This window comes from Eleutherodactylus coqui, chromosome 7 (genome assembly GCF_035609145.1).
Source record: "Eleutherodactylus coqui strain aEleCoq1 chromosome 7, aEleCoq1.hap1, whole genome shotgun sequence".
NCBI lineage: Eukaryota > Metazoa > Chordata > Amphibia > Anura > Eleutherodactylidae > Eleutherodactylus > Eleutherodactylus coqui.
In genome coordinates, this window is record NC_089843.1 from 96,929,730 (window position 1) to 96,953,460 (window position 23,731).

The following is a 23,731-nucleotide window of genomic DNA, read 5'->3' on the forward strand; positions in this document are numbered from 1 at the left end:
AATTTTTTTTCAAACTCTTACGGAATAGTGCCCATGTGAAGAAGCCCTTACTGGTAAAGGAAGCAGGAACAGTAAGTGAAGCAGTGGAATACTTTTACCACTACTGCTTTAGTACTATTCTTATTCTGTCTACAATTATACTGGCGTGATGTTTTGGTCTGTTTTTTCACTTTTTGCTGCAATTTTTTACCAAATAGTAATTGTGCTGCTTATCTTCAATTACCTGAAACTATGAAAACACACATACCATCATATCATACTGAGTTGTGGTAAAAAAAATTAGCTATAGTATATGAATCTACCTGCAGTTAATGTAAAACATTATCTAAGCGCACGTTCACATCTGCATCTGCGGTTCCAGTTTAATTCAGCAGCCAAACAATGTAAATATCACAAACGCCAGATCTGGTACATGTTGCACCCAACTGATGCCAAACGGACGCCATTGATTATAATGGGGTCCTTCTGGCTTTCAGGATTCTGACTGACATGTACCCGGATGAAAAGTAGTGCAACATACTGTTATTTTGTCAGGGATTTTATGGCAGATCAGCGCCAGAGACTCCAACCGAAGCCTCCTGCGCCAATGTGATCCACGCTTAACATATTCTATCCTGTTTTTTCCCAATTTCTGCCCATATGAACATTTGATCACAAGGGGATCCCATCAAAATTTACAAATTTGGCAAATTTTTACTTAAAAGGGGCAATACCTTTTCAGACAACTTGTGCTCATCCACTAGCTTGTGTTAGTCTCATAATTTTTGTTTTATTGCTTTACCACTGTAAATCACATAAAAAGGGGCTGTCATTAGGGGTCTGCCTTCTAGTTTCTCTGCAATCCACTCTGTCGTTACATACAAAGCTTCTGTAGTAACAAAGGCATGGGTGTTTTTATAGCAACAGGAGGAGGAGCTATCTTCAAAATTGCTCCAATGCACGCAAAGGCTGCAGGCTGACAGATCTGCAGACACTGTAATAATGACCCCCACATTCTCTGTCTCTTATGGGTGGGCGAGGATCTGTGTGTGTGCATGTACACATTATATTGGATTTACTCACTATTTGGCTACAATGTCTCTGAATGCTTAAATCATCCTGAGAAAGCAAAGGGGCAGGATCTGGCCCCATGCTGATTGGAGACAGGGCAATGCAGCGTGGGAAGTAAAGCAAAAGAAGTGCAGAACAGTGAACTACTGGCAGAATTCTAGGCCTGCCACATGCCCCTCACTTTAAAAGTAGATTGCAAACTACAGAAAAATGGGAAAGATTACCTGAAAATCATAACTTGCAGAAATCAAACAGGTTGCAAACAGAAGCCAATGAGGAAAATCTAGTATGTTTTAGAAAACTTGTCGAAAACTTAGGTACACTTTACTGTATAGAAGAGTATTCATTATATGTAAAATAGCCCATCAAATTACCAATAAGTGACTCCCCAAGATCTACACACGGGTAAATATCCATCTAGACAGGATGAGTGTTGGGCAAACGATGCCCAACACTCGTCCCCACACATACTAGCTTCCATACTGCTGCACAGGAGCTAGTATCGGTGGCTCAAGGTGGGAAGGCTGCAGGAGATTTCTCTCCTCGTGCTCCCCCGCCCCTCTCCAATGACATAACATAGGGGTTGTTCAATAGAGAACGACTGCTATTTATACTGAGCTATCAGCGATCTGCTCATTGTTCATCATTTATGCAGCATAAAACAATACGCAATGAGCTGATCACTTATCGCTCAGTGTAAATATCAGATGTTCAGTACTGAACAGCCACTATGTTATGTCAATGGAGAGGGGAGCGCAAGGAGAGAAATCTCATGCAGCCTCCCTGCCCCCTTGCTGGCTGCTCTGTGAGCAAGTAAGTTATACTAGCTCCTGTGCAACAGCCCAGGAGTGAGGACATACAGTGACGAGTGTCGGGCATCGTTTGCCCGACATTTGTGCTATGTAAATGGGCCTTTACTGTTTAGCTTGCTCTTAACAGGATGTAAGATCACCTAGTCGCTATCAGGGTGGTTTATTTACACTTTGAATTACTTCACATTGTTTTTTTTTGTGTTAAGATAAAATAACAATAGGTTTTTAATGGGTTAAGATAACTTTCTGTGCCATACTATCACGATCAGGGTAAAAATTGTCCCATCTACAGCCTTTTGATTTTTTATCTAGGACTATTAGCCAAGAAGCAAATACTTTTTTACATATAGTGTACTCTATGATACATCAGTTTTTCTATACTATCTATCTGTGTAAAGCAATTTGGATAAACGCATTACCAGACCACAGGCTTTTGTGATTTATTGAACACTTCCACTTGTTAACATAGTAGAAACCTTTTTATAGTGTAACGTCCAGACCGGACGCATTAGTTCTGTAACCGGAAATACTGCACAAATGCACACATGGAAAGTGAACAGCGAACAGGACTCAATAGGCAGACATACACAATGACTAACAAACACCCAAAACACTCACCTAACATAAATCCACATATACACAGATGTAATAGATATGGTACGAGGTATTGATTTGTATGTTGGCCAATATACGTAAGCCCACAAGCCCAGCGACAAGGGTCCTCATTGTCTCTATATACGTGCAGCAGACTTGTGAGGATTAGCTGGCTGGAGATTTCCACACCCAGCCAGCTCAATTATCCCACACCTGTAAACATGCACTCCTAGAAACCTGTAGAACAACAGGTACCAGCAGCACAACCTAACACATAGCTAGTGCTGTAATAATTAGCAATTGGCTGCACTGTTTTTGGAAACTGTGTGTTGTAAAATATGGGGAAACTATAGTTTTAGAAAGGGAAATGGGTCTTGGAAATGTATTATGGAATGAGAAAACCAAGAAATATGAAAACCGAGAATGTAGAAAATCAGATGTAAAGTCAGGGATTGTAGGCGCACGTACTGCTATTCATGATTCTTGTGAGAGAATTCCTGAATGCTAAGTGTTTGTTATAGATTTTCTTCTTACAGTGTTGTCCAGTAACATGTTATAGAAGAATTTTCTATAGACAAGTGGCATCTGACTGACTGATGTAGAACAGCAAAAAAATATCACCTGGAGGATTCATTACCCGTTGTTAATAATGTATTGATTTAAATGGCTGTCTACCCCTAACGGGAAACACGCATTTATTTACACACTGACATCCCCTTATTTCTGTCTTCATCAGTCACAATAACTAAATAATTGAAATTGACCATCCTGTCAGTTTGACGACCTATGTATTTGGATCTTATGAGGCTTAAGTCTGGTGCACTCTAATCTGGTTTGCTCATTTAGTATTTGATTGGCGCATTAAATGCATGCAGACAAGACCTGAAAAAGAAAATTCACTGGAAAACCTTAGATGTATACTGCAAATTTTATAAGTGCATATATTTTTTTTTAAATAAAAATACAATACAGATACCAGTATATGTGATATTCTGGAATTTAGAAATGTCAATGGTATCTGTAAGACGAAGTTCACACTCTTTGCTGTGCCCTTCCTTCTAGGAGTTCAGTCAAGGTTTCAGCCACTTTCTCTGCTGTCAAGAATAGAACAGCATGAATTGCTATTCTTGCCAAAAATCAACAGAAACCTCACCAGAACCCACAACAGACCCTACTGACTCATAAGATGGATCCAGCAGAGTGCTTTGGCTTCTGTTATGAATGGAAGCCATAGTGCAGATGTGAACAGATCCTTACACAGTTATGTTACGCTCTAAGTGTTGTTACTTTATAACAGGCTTCAGGAAATAGAATGCAGACTATAAATAATGTAGGAAGTTGTCATGTAGAGACTTTATATTAGTTAAATATTAATTCGACATTTATTTATCCTGCCTCGGCTCTGCTTCAACTCACCTACTGACCTAGACCACACATGTTCGATTATGAGTATTTTTTATAAGGCTACTAGGTCTAAAAACACAACCCCAGAGAGGTGCATACGTCAGAACTAATATGTGTGAACATTTTATGGAGAGTCTCTTTAACCAGCCCAAACAAAATGAAATAATGCTTTACAGCAAGGTTATCCAACGTCTTATCTGCACATGGCATTCAGCAGATAGGGGCTCATAATAATTAAAGGCCCTTTTACATGGAATGATTACATTCAAAAAAATCATTCAAACAAGCAGAAATGAATGATAACCATTCAGTGTAACACAGCAATGATTGAATGACAAACAATACATTTTTCACTTTTCGTTTATTTCATGTAGGCATAAAAATCATTGTTGTTCGTTCACTAATCGTTCGGTTTAAATACCAATTACTCAGTCGTTCTCATTCACTTAAAGGGGTTCTGACATGAAAAAAATAATTTTTACTCACCTTACCTAGCCAGGACCGATTGCCAGGCATGTCCCCTCCATCCGGCATCTTCTTCTGTGGCTTCTAGAAGCAGAGCAGGAACGGTCAAAATGACTGCTTCCTGCTCTGCTCCGTCCATCAGCCACTTCCGAGGTGAACAGACGGGCCGCCCACAGCAAGCACCTGACAAGCAGTGAATCTCAGAGATTCTGCGCGTGCGCAGTGAAGACGCGGCCCGTCCTGACTCCTGTTAGAGGGCACCTCACCACTGCGCATGCGCTCAATCCCGGGGGATTGGAAGAAAAGGTTCAGCTGCCAGCAGCGGGCGGGGAGCAGCGGGGGAGAGCGGAGAGGAACGGAGGGGGGATCTCTCTCTCCCTCTCTCCCTCCCCCCTGCTTACTGCCGCAACTCACCTCTCACCCGCGCTGGCAGCCGAACCTTTTCTTCCGAGCGTGGAGGTACTCGCTAAGGACAATGCTCGATCGAGTAATTGTCCTTAGCGAGTATGCTTGCTCATCTCTATTTATTAGTGTTCCTTTGGCAATCTTTTGTCTTGGATCCTTGTTCTGATGGCTTGAAAGAGAATCTTGAGCCAGAAACATTGTGTGTTCAATCTGTTCGTATCTGGAGCGATCTAATAAATCTTTAGGAATTTTGCATATTTAATCAAGAGTCTGCTGTCCAATTTCTGTTTTATGGTAACTCTTAGGGTGTGTTCAAACATAGCTAAAAAGGTGCATCAAAACCATGTCAAAAGTCACATGCAGTTTCTGATGCGGATCCGTAGCATCTTTCACCTTTTCTATTGAAGGGGTGAAGTCTGATGCAGATCTGCATCAAAAACCACATCAAAATTCACCCCAATGGTGTGGATTTTGCCACGGTTTTTATGTTCATTTGTGTGGATGTGCTGACCTCTCCAGCAGGAGTTATGGGAAATTTGATTTTCACGTGATTTTTGTCAAAAATCTGTATAGACTAACCTGATTTTATTTTGCAAAAGTTGGGGCAATTGTATCACCCATTCAATTAAGATGAGCAACACTCATTAGGAACATCTGAGGTGACAACATGTAACCAATGTAGCAACCACTTAGTAATATTTCAATTTATCAGAGGGTCAGGAGCATGATTAAAGCTATGTGGCATTTTGATTTATGTTCAGATTTCTTGGCTTTTATCCAGTATTTATGCATATTTTTAGAAGGCGCCTTATCTGTTTTTGCCTTGTCTATGGAATGTTTCAAGAGGAGACTGCCAAAGATCCTAAAATATTTTTTCCCAGGAAACATATAAAAGTGTTCCATAGATTCACATGATGCACTTTGTATGCATTATATTAGCGATTCTAATGAATTAAATTTAATAACATAATATATTGTATATTATAATAAAATAAATATGTAAAGCCCTACAGATTAAATGTAATGTTTGATAAGTGTTCTATAGAGAAGAAAAGCTTATTTTGGGTCGTTTCACATAGTTTGTTAAAAAGCCCAGTTTTTCATTTAATTTTTAATTAGAGATGAGCGAGCACCAAAATGCTCGGGTGCCCGTTACTCGGGACGAAAATTTTGCGATGCTCGAGGGTTCGTTTTGAATAACGAACCCCATTGAAGTCAATGGGCGACCCGAGCATTTTTGTATATCGCCGATGCTCGCTAAGGTTTCCATTTGTGAAAATCTGGGCAATTCAAGAAAGTGATGGGAACGACACAGCAACGGATAGGGCAGGCGAGGGGCGACATGTTGGGCTGCATCTCAAGTTCCCAGGTCCCACTATTAAGCCACAATAGCGGCAAGAGTGGCCCCACCCCCTCCCAACAATTTTTACTTCTGAAAAGCCCTCATTAGCAATGCATACCTTAGCTAAGCACCACACTACCTCCAACAAAGCACAATCACTGCCTGCATGACACTCCGCTGCCACTTCTCCTGGGTTATATGCTGCCCAAACCCCACCCCCACGACCCAGTGTCCACAGCGCACACCAAATTGTCCCTGCGCAGCCTTCAGCTGCCCACATGCCACGCCACACTCATGTCTATTTATAAGTGCGTCTGCCATGAGGAGGAACCGCAGGCACACACTGCAGAGGGTTGGCACGGCTAGGCAGCGACCCTCTCTAAAAGGGGCGGGGCGATAGCCCACAATGCTGTACAGAAGCAATGAGAAATATAATCCTGTGCCACCGCCATCAGGAGCTGCACACGTGGGAATAGCAATGGGGAACCTATATGCCACACACTATTCATTATGTCAAGGTGTCTGCATGCCCCAGTCAGACCGCGGTTTTTTATAAATAGTCACAGGCAGGTACAACTGGGAATCCCCAACTCCGTAATGGGAATTCCGTGTGCACCCACAGCATGGGTGGCTCCCTGGAACCCACCGGCTGTACATAAATGTATCCCATTGCAGTGCCCTGGACAGCAGAGCTAACGTCAGATTAAATGCAGGTGGGCTTCGGCCCCCACTGCATGCCCCAACCTGACTGGGTTTTTTAATTCATAGACACAGGCAGACACAACTCCCTATTGTGAAGTCCCTGTGGACCGACAGCATGGGTGGGTGCCATGAAGCCACCGGCGGCACATTAATATATCCCATTGCATTGCCCATCACAGCTGATGTAAGAATGTCATGTTTAATGCAGGTGGGCTTCGGCCCACACTGCATGCCCCAGTCAGACTGGGGTTCTTTAGAAGTGGACACGTGTAGTTACAACTCCGTGTGGACCGACAGCATGGGTGGCTCCCTGGAACCGGCGGTACATAAATATATCCCATTGCATTGCCCATCACAGCTGAGGTAATGTCATGTTTAATGCAGGTGGGCTTCAGCCCACACTGCATGCCCCAGTCAGACTGGGGTTCTTTAGAAGTGGACACATGTAGTTACAACTCCGTGTGTACCGACAGCATGGGTGGCTCCCTGGAACCCACCGCCGGTACATAAATATATCCCATTGCAGTGCCCAGCACAGCTGATGTAACGTCAGCTGTAATGCAGGTGGGCAAAAAATTAATTGGATTACACTGTAGGCGAGGGCCCCAAAAAATTGGTGTGCCAACAGTACTAATGTACCTCAGAAAAATTGCCCATGCCCAACCAAGAGGGCAGGTGAAACCCATTAATCGCTTTGGTTAATGTGGCTTAATTTGTAACTAGGCCTGGAGGCAGCCCAGTTATAATAAAAATTGGTTCAGGTGCAAGTTTCAACGCTTTAATGAGCATTGAAACGTATAAAAATTGTTTAGAAAAATTATATGACTGAGCCTTGTGGGCCTAAGAAAAATTGCCTGTTCGGCGTGATTACGTGAGGTTTCAGGAGGAGGAGCAGGAGAAGGAGGAGGAATATTATACACAGATTGATGAAGCAAAAATGTCCCCGTTTTTGATGGTGATAGAGAACGATGCTTCCATCCGCGGGTGCAGCCTACGTATTGCTTAGGTATCGCTGCTGTCCGCTGGTGAAGAAGAGAAGTCTGGGGAAATCCAGACTTTGTTCATTTTGATGAGTGTAAGCCTGTCGGCACTGTCGGTTGACAGGCGGGTACGCTTATCCGTGATGATTCCCCCAGCCGCACTAAACACCCTCTCTGACAAGACGCTAGCCGCAGGACAAGCAAGCACCTCCAGGGCATACAGCGTGAGTTCAGGCCACGTGTCCAGCTTCGACACCCCGTAGTTGTAGGGGGCAGAGGCGTCACCGAGGACGGTCGTGCGATCGGCTACGTACTCCCTCACCATCCTTTTACAGTGCTCCCGCCAACTCAGCCTTGACTGGGGAGCGGTGACACAGTCTTGCTGGGGAGCCATAAAGCTGGCAAAGGCCTTGGAGAATGTTCCCCTGCCTGCGCTGTACATGCTGCCTGATCTCTGCGCCTCCCCTGCTACCTGGCCCTCGGAACTGCGCCTTCTGCCACTAGCGCTGTCGGATGGGAAGCTTACCATCAGTTTGTCCACCAGGGCCCTGTGGTATAGCATCATTCTCGAACCCCTTTCCTCTTCGGGAATGAGAGTGGAAAGGTTCTCCTTATACCGTGGGTCGAGCAGTGTGTACACCCAGTAATCCGTAGTGGCCAGAATGCGTGTAACGCGAGGGTCACGAGAAAGGCATCCTAACATGAAGTCAGCCATGTGTGCCAGGGTACCTGTATGCAACACATGGCTGTCCTCACTAGGAAGATCACTTTCAGGATCCTCCTCCTCCTCCTCCGGCCATACACGCTGAAAGGATGACAGGCAAGCAGCATGGGTACCCTCAGCAGTGGGCCAAGCTGTCTCTTCCCACTCCTCCTCATGCTCCTCCCCCTCCTCCTCCTCAACGGGCTGAGATATAGACATGAGGGTGCTCTGACTATCCAGCGACATACTGTCTTCCCCCGCCTCCATTTCCGAGTGCAAAGCGTCTGCCTTTATGCTTTGCAGGGAACTTCTCAAGAGGCATAGCAGAGGAATGGTGACGCTAATGATTGCAGCATCCCCGCTCACCTTCTGGGTAGACTCCTCAAAGTTTCCAAGGACCTGGCAGATGTCTGCCAACCAGGCCCACTCTTCTGTAAAGAATTGAGGAGGCTGACTCCCACTACGCCGCCCATGTTGGAGTTGGTATTCCACTATAGCTCTACGCTGCTCATAGAGCCTGGCCAACATGTGGAGCGTAGAGTTCCACCGTGTGGGCACGTCGCACAGCAGTCGGTGCACTGGCAGATGAAACCGATGTTGCAGGGTGCGCAGGGTGGCAGCGTCCGTGTGGGACTTGCGGAAATGTGCGCTGACCCGGCGCACCTCTCCGAGCAGGTCTGACAAGCGTGGGTAGCTTTTCAGAAAGCGCTGAACCACCAAATTAAAGACGTGGGCCAGGCATGGCACGTGCGTGAGGCTGCCGAGCTGCAGAGCCGCCACCAGGTTACGGCCGTTGTCACACACGACCATGCTCGGTTGGAGGCTCAGCGGCGCAAGCCAGCAGTCGGTCTGCTCTGTCAGACCCTGCAGCAGTTCGTGGGCCGTGGGCCTCTTCTCTCCTAAGCTGAGTAGTTTCAGCACGGCCTGCTGACGCTTGCCCACCGCTGTGCTGCCACGCCGCGCAACACCGACTGCTGGCGACGTGCTGCTGCTGACACATCTTGATTGCGAGACAGAGGTTGCGTAGGAGGAGGAGGGTGGTTTAGTGGAGGAAGCATACACCGCCGCAGATACCACCACCGAGCGGGGGCCCGCAATTCTGGGGGTGGGTAGGACGTGAGCGGTCCCAGGCTCTGACTCGGTCCCAGCCTCCACTAAATTCACCCAATGTGCCGTCAGGGAGATATAGTGGCCCTGCCCGCCTGTGCTTGTCCACGTGTCCGTTGTTAAGTGGACCTTGGCAGTAACCGCGTTGGTGAGGGCGCGTACAATGTTGAGGGAGACGTGGTCGTGCAGGGCTGGGACGGCACATCGGGAAAAGTAGTGGCGACTGGGAACTGAGTAGCGCGGGGCCGCCGCCACCATCATGCCTTTGAAAGCATCTCCAGGCTGATAAATTTGGCTATGTGCACGTTTAACGCTTGAGCGTGTGGGGGCGTGGCGGCGTTATTGCGCTTGCGCTCCAACACTTGCGCTAGCGACGGCTGGACTGTGCGCTGAGAGACATTGGTGGATGGGGCCGAGGACAGCAGAGGTGAGGGTGTGGGTGCAGGCCAGAAGACGGTAGTGCCTGTGTCCTGAGAGGGGGGTTGGATCTCAGTGGCAGGTTGGGGTACAGGGGGAGAGGCAGCGGTGCAAACCGGAGGCGGTGAACGGCTTTCGTCCCACCTTGTGGGGTGCTTGGCCATCATATGTCTGCGCATGCTGGTAGTGAGGCTGGTGTTGGTGGCTCCCCGGCTGATCTTGGTGCGACAAAGGTTGCACACCACTGGTCGTCGGTCGTCTGCACTTTCAGTGAAAAACTGCCAGACCTTTGAGCACCTCGGCCTCTGCAGGGTGGCATGGTGCGAGGGGGCGCTTTGGGAAACAGTTGGTGGATTATTCGGTCTGGCCCTGCCTCTACCCCTGGCCACCGCACTGCCTCTTCCAACCTGCCCTGCTGCTGCACTTGTCTCCCCCTCTGAAGACCTGTCCTCAGTAGGCGTAGCAAACCAGGTGGGGTCAGTCACCTCATCATCCTGCTGCTCTTCCTCTGAATCCTCTGTGCGCTCCTCCCTCGGACTTACTCCAATTACTACTACCTCACTGATAGACAACTGTGTCTCATCGTCATCGTCCTCCTCACCCACTGAAAGCTCTGCAGACAGTTGCCGGAAGTCTCCAGCCTCATCCCCCGGACCCCGGGAACATTCCAAAGGTTGGGCATCGGTCACGACAAACTCCTCCAGTGGGAGAGGATTCGGAACCATTGCTGCCCATTCTGGGCAGGGGCCCGAGAACAGTTCCTGGGAGTCTGCCTGCTCCTCAGAATGTGTCATTGTAATGGAGTGAGGAGGCTGGGAGGAAGGAGGAGCAGCAGCCAGAGGATTCAGAGTTGCAGCAGTGGACGGCGCAGAATTCTGGGTGGTCGATAGATTGCTGGATGCACTTTCTGCCATCCACGACAGGACCTGCTCACACTGCTCATTTTCTAATAAAGGTCTACCGCGTGGACCTATTAATTGTGAGATGAATGTGGGGACGCCAGAAACGTGCCTCTCTCCTAATCCCGCAGCAGTCAGCTGCGATACACCTGGATCAGGAGCTCGGCCTGTGCTCACACCCTGACTTGGGCGCCCGCGTCCTCGCCCGCGTCCACGTCCTCCAGGCCTACCCCTACCCCTCAGCATGCTGTATTACCAGTAGTGCAGAAACAGAACGCTCTAATTAAATGTGCCGCTTATTGGCCTGTGGTTGGAGGCTGACTTCGCTTATGGAACGCACAGCAGAGGCAGGAAAGAATTTTGCGCAAGCCTGCTGTAACACTTAGCTGGCTGCGTATGAATTAGGACAACTACCCCCAGCAGAGATGCAGTACAGTCAGGACGGTCACAGGCAGCCCAAATAGAATTTTTTTCCCAAATGTTTTTGGAAAAGCCCACTGCCTATATAGACTGGATATGTCTTTCACTGTCCCTGCCTCACCACCACTACTGGCCGTGGACTATGTAAAATTACTGCAGACTGTTTCACTCTGGACAGGATGACAGCGGTGAGGTAAGAGGCAACGCAGAGGCAGGAAAGAATTTTGCGCAAGCCTGCTGTAACACTTAGCTGGCTGCGTATGAATTAGGACAACTACCCCCAGCAGAGACCCAGTACAGTCAGGACGGTCACAGGCAGCCCAAATAGATTTTTTTTCCCAAATTTTTTTGGAAAAGCCCACTGCCTATATAGACTGGATATGTCTTTCACTGTCACTGCCTCACCACCACTACTGGCCGTGGACTATGTAAAATTACTGCAGGACGCAATGCTCTGCACGGCCGATATACAAAAAAAAAAAAATGTGCAACACTGCAAAAAGCAGCCTCAACAATACTGCACACGGTCAGATGTGGCCCTAAGAAGGACCGTTGGGGTTCTTGAAGCCTAAAATCAATCCTAACACTCTCCCTATAGCAGCTCCGGCACTAGCAGCACTTTCCCTGATCTCTGTCAGAATGCATCTGTGGCGAGCCGTGGGAGGGGCCGATTTATATACTCGGGTGACACCTGATCTCGCCAGCCACTCACTGCAGGGGGGTGGTATAGGGCTTGAACGTCGCAGGGGGAAGTTGTAATGCCTTCCCTGTCTTTCTATTGGCCAGAAAAGCGCGCTAACGTCTCAGAGATGAAAGTGAAAGTAACTCGAACATCACGTGGTGCTCGCCTCGAGTAACGATCATCTCGAACACGCTAATACTCAAACGAGTATCAAGCTCGGACGAGTACGTTCGCTCATCTCTATTTTTTATGCATTTTTTTAAACTAAAACCAGAAGTGGATACAAAAGGAACTGGAAATATAAAGGAAAGACCTGCACTTCTCCTCCCCGCTGGATTCATTTCTGGCTTTGTATCAAAAGCCATCGAAATTTGCTACAAAAATGTCAGCTTAAACTTTTATCTTATCTTACACACTGTATTGTTGACTTCTAATAAAAATGTACAATTGCTAAGAAAAATTAATAATGCAATTTCCATCCATGAAGAAGACTTGCCTCATGAATAGGAATTGAAATTGAAATTCCCACAAATCTATATTTAATCGTTTTTCATTTTCCCACAGGAGGAACAAGAATATCAAAACGGAAGACATTTTCCCATTCATTTATTTTCTAAGATGACTGAAAATAAAAAGTGGAATGTATTTAAGGACAGCATTAGAGAAAGATAAACTGGAAATAAGTTGATACTGCAGAAAATACTCGTGTAAAAGATTTATTTTTTTTTGCAAGTATACTTTCCCTCTGCAGAACTTTCATCCACATTTTGTGCCTAAAACATGAGGGCGTATAGTCAGTGTTTCTGGGTATATTATTTATTTAACTACTGTATTGAACTAAGGCACTCTTGTGTTTCCATTGCTTTAGGCAAATAATAAAACATTCCAACCATGAAAATCATTTTAAACAAAAAAGTAACAACAAACACGTCTGACATTTTAAAATAATAGATTCTATCAGTGTGCGGTAATAAAATGTTTACAAGGTATGTTTTAGAGACACACATTTAAACACTGACATTGAAGGGAAACATTCTTGTTTTCCAGTTAATTCAAATAATTTATTACAACTTTTTATACAAGAGATCAGTTTGCGCCCATGTCCTCTTGTTAAATTTCTGGAGTTTTTTTAATTTCATCAGTAACTTGAATACTTAAAGGGGTTGTCCCGCGAAACAAAGTTGGGGTATACACTTCTGTATGGCCATATTAATGCACTTTGTAATCTACATTGTGCATTAATTATGAGCCATACAGAAGTTATTCACTTACCTGTTCCGTTGCTAGCGTCCTCGTCTCCATGGTGCCGTCTAATTTTCAGCGTCTAATCGCCCGATTAGACGCGCTTGCGCAGTCCGGTCTTCTCCCTTCTGAATGGGGCCGCTCGTGCTGGAGAGCTGCTCCTCGTAGCTCCGCCCCGTCACGTGTGCCGATTCCAGCCAATCAGGAGGCTGGAATCGGCAATGGACCGCACAGAAGACCTGCGGTCCACCGAGGGTGAAGATCCCGGCGGCCATCTTCGCAAGGTAAGTAAGAAGTCACCGGAGCGCGGGGATTCGGGTAAGTACTATCCGTTTTTTTTTTCAACACATGCATTGGGTTTGTCTCGCGCCGAACGGGGGGGCTATTGAAAAAAAACAAAACCCGTTTCGGCGCGGGACAACCCCTTTAATATTTTAATATATAGATCTCCAAATTCTGTGTCGCAAAAACAAGACATAACATTAAGATTGTTGGCATTGTAGTTTGGAGGCTTTTAGAAGTAAAGGGTTTATATACCATAGAGACAGTTTGAGTGTCTGCAAAAAGGGGGCCTACTATTTTTGCCTTAAGGAACAAACAATTTTCATTGTTGTATTTCACTAGTTGTAACTCTTTGATGTACATGTATGAGGCTTTGTTTTGGGGGGACAAGTTGTACTTTTTAATAGCACCACTCTGGAGTACATATAATGTGTTGCATAACTTTTATTACATTTTTGTAGAAGGGAGATGGAATAATGCCCCAAAATTCTGCTATTGTTTTGGGGTTTTGTTTTCACCGTTCAGTAAAAATAACATGATGATTTTCTTATCTGGATCAGCATGATTACTGCGATGCCAAGTTTATATAGATTTTTTAAACTTTTTACTACTTTTCACAATAAAAACATGTTTTTAAAGAAAATTGAATCTGCATTGTTACATCCTAAGACCCATAACATTTGTGTTTTTCCAGCAGCGAAGCTATGTGAGAGAAGTTGCAGCTTTTATCGGTACTATTTTGAGGTACATGTTGCTTTTGGATTGCTTTTTGTATTGTGTTTTTTTGGAGGCAAATAAAACAAAAATAGGATTTCTGCATTAGTTTTTTAAAATATTTTTACGGTGTTCATTACACACCCTAAGTAACAAAATATTTTCATTGTTTGGGGTGTTACGTGTTGCTTTTTTAAGCATTTTTTGGTATTGTACACATTCAAAATGGGTTTTGTGGGAATAATGTGTATTTGTCTTTCTTAACTTTATTAACCTTTTTTTCCATGCTATTTTTTAGTCCTGAAAGGGGCTTGAAGATGTAATTGTTTGATCACTTGGATAGTACACTGCATGACTTATGTAGTGCATTCTACTAAGCCTATGAAAGTAGCCTATTACACATTGCTGGAGGCTAGGTTTAATAAGTTGAATCATATGGCAGACATAGAGGTCTTTGTGAGTCTTCTGTCTATCATGGGAACCTATTGGTACCTTGAAATCACACTGTGGGATACTGATGGGTGACAGAAAGAGCCCCCCCTTCCCGTTATCTGCTTACTTGCTGCAGTTGCTACTAATTGTGGCATAGAAGAGGTTAAACTGCCAGGATCTGAAGTTTCTTTGCTCTTGGAAGTTAGAGCAGGAGTCTGGCTGTCAGCAGTCAGTCAAATCACCGCCTTAAAAACTGTATGTGTAGATTTAAAGCCCATTAGTGAGATCAGTAAAAAGTTGTATTGGCCATTACTAAGGGGTTAAGATCCTCTCTTCTTCTTGAGTGTTTTGAGTCTGTGGAAAAACCAAACTTTTCTACAGCCACCATATTATTAACCCATGTGGGAAAGAGTCAAACTATATGATAGGCAAAGTGTCATTGCCCACTCATTTCTTATCACTTCCCCTGAGCTAAGCATGTGATGGCATGTGCTACTTCATGTATTTCGTGCACAGTGTGTTGGGGAAAATCCTACCAAGTATGCACCCATTCATTTAAACAGGTGTATGCACATGGGCTCTTTTTACTCCGACAAAAAGTCTGATTTTTGGTCGAGAATAGCACATGTCAATGTGAGGTGTTCAGCACATTGGATAGCATACAAACAGGCTGTCTGATTTGAGTTGCGCCCAAAGATCTCAGGCCCAACTTTTAAATCGTCGATGTGCATATGACCTAAGCTTGGCATTGCAAATGCTGAGCTTAGTAATTCCCCCCCCCCCCATTATGTGCCCATTTGTATGTGCTATTTAGGGATTAACTTTTACACCCTTTCTCCTTATTAAATCTATATGTCATTAATGGTTTCATTAATGCCCTCTTCCCTTTTTTAGATGTGCCAATTATGAATGCATGCATTAATTCATTTATGTGAATAACTTACTCTTATTTCTTGGTATAGTTAGTCTAGCTCAGTAACAGTATAGAGGTAATATGAATATTAATAATATTTGCACTCAGCATGCAATATAATTTAGGGGTCTGGTCTATGGCAATTAGAGATGAGCGAGCATACTCGTCCGAGCTTGATACTCGTTCGAGTATTAGGGTGTTCGAGATGCTCGTTACTCGAGACAAGTACCACGCGATGTTCGAGTCACTTTCATTTTCTTCCCTGAGAAATTTGCGCGCTTTTCTGGCCAATAGAAAGACAGGGGAGGCATTACAACTTCCCCCTGCAACGTTCAAGCCCTATACCACCCCCCTGCAGTGAGTGGCTGGCGAGATTAGGTGTCACCCGAGTATTAAAATCTGCCCGCCCGCAGCTCGCCACAGATGCATTCTGACATAGTTCAGGGAAAGTGTTGTTGATGCCGGAGCTGCTATAGGGAGAGCGTTAGGAGTGATTTTAGGCTTCAAGACCCCATTGAGAACATATAGAAGACAAATCATTCTTCTCTGCCACAGCTGTAACAGCTGTGGCAGAGAAGAACGATGTTTGCCCATTGAATTCAATGGAGCCGGCAATACAGCAGGTTCCACTGAAAGCAATGGGCTGCCGGCGATCGCGGGATGAATTGTCGGGTAGGGCTTAAATATATAAGCCCTTCCCTGCAATTCATCCAGAAATGTGTTACAATAAAAATATATACCGTATATACCAGCGTATAAGGCGACGGGGCGTATAAGACGACCCCCCAACTGTCACCTTATACGCCGGGAATACAGCGGAGCAAAGAATAAAATTCATTACTCACATCCCCCGGCGGTCTGCGGCGCTGCTGCAGGATGTCGCTCCCTCCTGGTCCCTGGCAGAGCATTGCTTTCTGGACGCAGGGCTTGAAATCCCCGCCTCCAGAAAGCTACTGTGATTAGCTAACACACGCCGTCAGCCAATCACAGCCATTCAATGACATCATTGTCATTGACTGTGATTGGCTGAAGGCACGTGTGTTTTCTGGAGGCGGGGATTTGAAGCCCTGCATCCAGAAAGCAATGCTCTGCCGGGGACCAGGAGGGAGCGACAGCCTGCAGCAGCGCCGCAGAACGCTGGGGGAAGTGAGTAATGATTTTTATTCTTTGCTCCGCTGTATTCCCGGCGTATAAGGTGACAGTTGGGGGGTCATCTTATACGCCCCGTTGCCTTATACGCCGGTATATACGGTATATATTTTTATTTTTACACATTTCTGGATGAATTGCAGGGAAGGGCTTCTATATTTAAGCCCTTCCCAACAATTCATCCCGCGCACGCCGGCAGCTCATTGCTTTCAGTGGAACCTGCTGTATTGCCGGCTCCATTGAATTCAATGGGCTAACATCGTTCTTTATGCTGACAGTGCGGGGGGGGGGCACTCTTGCCGCTATTGTGGCTTAATACTGGGACCTGTGAACTTGAGATGCAGCCCAACATGTAGCCCCTCGCCTGCCCTATCCGTTGCTGTGTCGTTCCCATCACTTTCTTGAATTGCCCCAATTTTCACAAATGAAAACCTTAGCGAGCATCGGCGATATCCAAAAATGCTCGGGTCGTCCATTGACTTCCATGGGGTTCGTTACTCGAAACGAACCCTCGAGCATCGCGAAAATTTCGTCCCGAGTAACGAGCAACCGAGCATTTTGGTGCTCGCTCATCTCTAATGGCAATATATCAGTGCTTAGCAGCTTGTTACATAGCAAGGGCACACTTAGTGACTTAGCTTTTCTTTATATTTCTAGTAAGCTCAACTTAGCAGGAAAGTGTGTTGTCATATAAAATGTACCTTTTTTTACTGTATATATGTACAGTAGAAGTAGTCAAAAACCTTGATGCTTTGGGACTTACGAGTTTATTAAACTAAGAGACAAAGCAAAAATAGCTCTATCTTCGAACTGACGGAATTTGAACTCCTTAAAGTATCTACTCTTTGGAGAGGCGTAACTTGAAGCTTCTGGACCCCAATGTAAAACCTGTAACAGGGCCCTCAACTATAATGCTTTAGTAATACTACTGAGTTCCCTATATGGAAAAGAGAAGCCTTATGGCCCCTAAGGCTCATGGGCCCGGGTGCAACTTAATCCTTTGCATCCCCTATAGTTATGCCCCTGAGTCCCTTTGCCTTTATGCGAGCTTTGCATAGTCTTGGCAGTAGATTAAGTTTTACCTTTTTTTTTGGTCGGGATAAATTTTTATTCTTGGGGAAAAACCTCCCAGAGATGTTTCTAGCCAGTGGGGTGTTTCCAAACTTCTGGAGGGTAGTGCAGAATATAGCCATAACAATACTAATCCATTAAAGTCAATATTTAATTTGTGGTAATTAAAAGAAAGAAAAGTATGTTCTATAGTCTATAAGGCTTTTATACTTGGTTCCTTCACATTGCTCTGGAGTTGCTAATTTTCTACTATTTCCTTTTGGAAAAAAAATGAAATTATATGTTATTTGTCACAATGATTGCTATTTTTCTATATACTTGGAAATCAGAAACACATTATTATTCTACTCTTAACCTCTATGATTTCAAGCAGAGCTGACTATATTATATAGCATCAATATTGTACACAATAGCTTATCTTATGGATTCCAGGTGTCAAATGGACCAAAACTGCTTTGCTCACATTAAGAGATACAAAAAGTCTATTACTAGACTATTACTGTGGAGGAAACAAATGCTGCAATGAGATGATATAATTCATAGATAAAAAGGTTTTTTTATTATACTCTCAAGAGCAAAGTGTATCAAAGCATATATAAAAATCAAGCCGTATGTCTTGCAAATGCCCGACACAGCTTTCGCCTGACAGCTTCTTCTAGGGCCTATAGTGACCCAACAATCTCAATTTATTACCCCTCCATACAAAAATCAAACAAACATAATAACAAAATTAAAAAAACTCAAAAAATTAGGTTTAAAAACATTTATAAAGAGGCCTTCATACAAGTACAATACGAACCAGTAATATGTAGCTTAACATGATTTGGCATTCATTAAAAACTCATATCCAGTTTTAAATGCTAAATACAATACACTTTAATAATAATAAAAGACTATAAACACATTAGTAGAAAGCCGTTCTTAGACAGAGACTACTATCAGGAAAATGATTCAGTGGAATTAGGAATAATAGTTATAATGCAAAGTGTCAGCTATTTCGAATGCACAAGGTACCCAGGACAAACCAACATGGAGGTGCCTTCATTGTCTCATTCTCTCTGCTTGCGCAGCTCAGCGCTCCTCTTCGCTGTTATATAATCAAAGATGTACCGTGATTTCACAAGACTTAAGTTTGGAATTTGTTAAATCAAGATTTTGCCACTTCACGAAACTGTCGTTGTGGAACCTCAGCAGATGATTGATGAAAAAGTGTACATTTTACAATGTGGGATTGTGTGTTTGATTGAGAGAGGTAGCTTTGTGCTACTGATGTGAATGTAGATGATGAGACTGCTGAAGTTTGTTGTAGAGGCTATGGTGATGATGAGTGAGCGTGAGGCATATTGTGTAGTGGTACATAATGCATATACATCAGGGCAGGGTTGTTTTGGTAAACCGCACTACATCAGGCCAAGATATATTAGATTCCATGCTTCTTTTAAAAGGATAACATATTCACATTTCATTTCAGTCCAGCCATATGTCAGTTACTACACCACTCCACTCATAAATGTCTAAGATCAATAATGGGCTGAACATAAAAACCAGCTCAACCACTCCATTCATAAGTTGTTAAAATCATCTGAATGGAGTCAAACAATGATATAGGTCTAGTTTCTTTCTTTCATATTGCAATGAATTATTCCACATGGAAATGTCTTATTACTCCACCATACTTTAAAACACACATCCTCTCTCACAGTAAAAGACAGTAATGCCATACATAACCACGCCTTGGACTCGACTGCAAACCCAAAGGACCTGCACACATTCTTCTCTACTATTCCAAGATGATGGCATTTTGTTCTTTGTTATAACTGCTCCCATAGATTTACATGACAATCCCTTATAAGAATTCCTAACCTATAGTAAGCTATATAATATTTAGAATCTAGACTATATAAACTAATGCTATTGTAGCATATTTCCTATAAGTCAAAATCTGATTTTCTACCCCAATACCCTAGAGAAGTAATGCAGGTAAAGGCCCTTTTACACTGAACGAGTGTCAGGCAAGCAATGCCCGACATTCTTCCCTGTGTGTACTCGCTCCCATGCTGTTACACAGGAGCGGGTATCACTGGATCGCTCACAGAGCAGCCAGGAGGGAGGCAGAGTGGCTGGAGGAGAGTTCAACCCCGCCCTCCCTCCACTCCTCTTCATTCGCTGTAAGCAGCGGCAGTTCAGTACTGAATGGCTGCTGTTTACACTGAACGATGGTCGTTTGGATTTTAAGCAGCCTAAAACTGAAAGACTGGATTATTTTCGTCCCAGTCATTCAGTTTCTGCATGCTTTTACACGGGACGATTATCCTTCAAAACCCTGTGGGAACGCAGAGTTTTGCACAACTGGAACGATAATCTTTCCGTGTAAAAGGGCCTTAACACTTTAACTCAAAATTTGAATTCCGACCCCTTAATGGGAAAAGGGCAGCTTTGGGTTTTTTTGCCATCTGGTATCTAGGAGATAATCTATTGTGTGCAGTATCACATGGTCTGAATGGACAAAAGGAGAAAATATTTTCTAAATAAGTACTGAAGATTTCTCTATTGATTTTATTTGGAATTCTTCCTTCTTCATATATTGTGTAGCAGTTAGGACCTAGGATACATTTCTCAGAGTGGACTAGGGTGGACTTTCAATTGCCTCCAAACACTTCATTGAACATTATTATTTTGATCAACTTTCCCTTTGTGTGTGAAAATGTGTCTGTTTATATCATATACGAGGCATTGTATATCTATGCAGAAAACATTGTAAGATATTGCTTACATAATTTAGAAATGCAGTCAAGAAGTGCTCCGAGAGTCTCAGATTGTTTTCCTTGTCTCCAGATGGAATTAGGTTAGTGATTATCTTTTATGTCAATCCATCTCAATTTATTTGCCGAAATTCTCCTTATGAAAAAGAGAACATTTCAACTGTGTTAAAGAGTAATTGCACTTTTTCCAAACATTTGACATGCCAGAGTGGCATGTCAAAAATTTTGATCAGTGGGGTTCTGCTGCTGAGACGCCTACTGATCACCAAAGTGAGGGAACTGCAGCACTTACCCGAGCACTGTGCCCTTTGTTATTTGCCATCCCTTCTCAGAAGCTGAAGATGGACTCAAAGACATCTACAGACATCTTTTTAAACCTCTATGAGTCCATTCTAAAAGTTTCAAAAGTTTTTAAAAAGTGCAATTACTCTTTAAGCTAAGCTACAGAAGTCAATCTCAGGCTTCTAAAAGCGGCCCTATGACTAGAAATCGTGTGTCCTTTTTAATTTAAAATTCATTGGATGCCCCAAATATAAGTCATTTCTTTAAATAGGTGTCATTGAAAAAATATTTTAAAATGGTGTATAACTAACTTAATCACCCAACTCTCCCTGCAGAAGTCAGGTCCAAATTTCTGGTTTGTTGGACTCCTGGTATGCACAACACATTCCCATAGTCCACCATGGAACCACAGACTGTCAGAATGCAAGATCTCCGTAATTATCACCAAATTTCATGCTCTAACAAAACTGTCCCCATGTAAAACATTTCTGGTAATACACTAACATCAGCTTGTCGTAGCAGTGACAGTCGTTGACTTCTGAAAATTGATTGCTGCTTCCTGTGAACCACTGTTTATGGCGATTTTTGTTTGTCCGAGTGAACGAGCTGGAGACATCATCACCAACTCATTCATGCTTGGGCAGCCTGTCTAGCCTGCACGATTCTCGATGAAAATCGTACAGTTCTTGTTCACTTGTCAGTTAGTGTTTCACACTCCTATATGGCACACTGAACAACCAGTGTATAAACTGTCTGACAGATAGGCTCACCACGGAGAATTGCGGCATGCCGCTATTTGAGTCCCGTGACGGAAGATCACTATGATTCTCCACTTGTGGACAGGGGGCTGAGCTGAAAGTGTGCACTGCATTACTCGCGGACAGATTATCACCGCAAGTAACGCAATGCAAGATCGTTCGTGGACAGGAGCCCTTACACAGACTGCTCTCCATGTCCCTCTCTCACACAGACTACTCCCCATGCTTCCTCTGTTACACAGACTGCTCCCCATGCTTCTCTGTGTAATAGACTTCTTTCCATGCCCTCATCTCTCTCACAAACTACTCCAACTGCTTCCTCTGTGTTATAGGCTTCTCTCCATGCACCTTCCTCTCAGAAAATTTGCTCTCCATGCCACCTCTGTTACAAAGACTTCTCCTGCCTCCCCACTCTCAAAGACTGCTTTCTATATGAGTCTCCTCTCACACAGACTGCTCCTCCTATCCCTTCTGTTACACAGACTACTTTCCATGGCCCCATTTCTCCCACAGGCTCTTCAACATGGTCCCTCTTACCACGCAAATTACATCCTATGTTCCCCTACACACAGATTGTTTCCTATGGCCCACTCTTGCACACTATCTTTTAGTTACTCCTTTGCAGGAAGGTGAACACTGATTGTTCAGCTGTGTGTTTGCTACCTGCACTGATTATACAGAGAGGGACAGGGAGGGGATAGAGAGGACTATGCAGATATATTGTATAGCAGAACAGTTCTCCCTGTGATTGCCCAATCATTAAGTGGAGAGAAATGTTTAAGCTGTACATCTCAAATGGAACAGAGGTTGTAGCCCTGACTTGAACCCCAAATCCCAGTGCTGCATAGCAGCAGCACTGCTAACCACTGAGCTATCATTCTACCAATATGATCATTTCATATCTATCTCCACTCAAATAATATATTTTGTAATTGCATGTGAACCTTCTTATTTGTTTACTTTTTACATTATTTCACTCAGATGAGCAGTTCCTCATTCTACTTAAATTAGAAATCAGACACTGCAACCATGTTCAGCAATGAAAGTACCTGTCAGGCTCTATGCCACCCCCTTGTTACACATTTGTTATGTTTAAATGTGTAGTGGCACAGCGGGTCCTACAGAACATTCACAGCAACACTTGTCCTGTCTCGCCTATTTATGTGCTATCCTTGGACATAGAAGGTGTTGTACGTCTGAGAAACCCTGTTTCTCCCTATCTTCTAAGCCTAGAGCTTGGCCTGATGTCAGCTGGTGTCTTATTGGCTGATAGTCAGCTTCAAAGTCACTGGTGCAGAGTCCAAGGGCGGGAAAGCAACAACACAAGTCCCTATGCAGAGTGGGAGGAGTTTAGAAAGTGCAGGAAAGAAAAGAGGAGATAAAAGGAGGAGTCAGTGAGCAGTTAGGGAGATGCAGCCAGGAGTGAGAGAGGAGAGGTTGTAGTCAGGTCGTGTCGGAGGAGGATGAGTTACTCATGCCAGAGAGAAAGCAGTGATAATCCCAGCCTTCCCAAGGTTGAGCGAGGATTCATTCCGCTCCCTTGGTGATCTACAGCAGAGAGGAGGAGGATCTTTCAGAGGTCGGTCTTTCACCAAAACAGTGAGTCTGAAAACTACCCGGTGAATTCAAAGCCAGGATTAGTTTAACAACCATGTTACACTCTGCTTCATCTACACTTTAACCAGTTCACTCATCTCTTCAGTTAGAGCAACTAGTGGGGAATTGTCTTTCTAAATCAGTTTCAGTTCAGCGTCCCAGAAATAAGAAAGGAAAAGGAGAGAGAGTGTTGAAGTCAGTTTCTACACAACTAAATATTGCTGTATTCTACAATGTGTTCAATCTGCATACTGCTGGATATCTTTGTACCACTACCAAGTACTGTATTGGAGATTTTACACTGTTCAACAGTTTCAAACTTCCGCTTAGTAAGTCTGTGTAGTCCCAGATTACTACCACAAGTTGCCGGACTCGTCTGATTTATTTCATCAACATTCCATCCCGAGAGTTCCGGTTGGAGTACTGGCATCATGAGTGACAAAACAGGCCTTCCTGTAAGTGTATCACAGTATGTTCTTTGAGGTTGCTGCACAACCCCCCAGCACAGCACCTTTGGCGCCACTGTCTGGAGGAACCACAGAGCCACC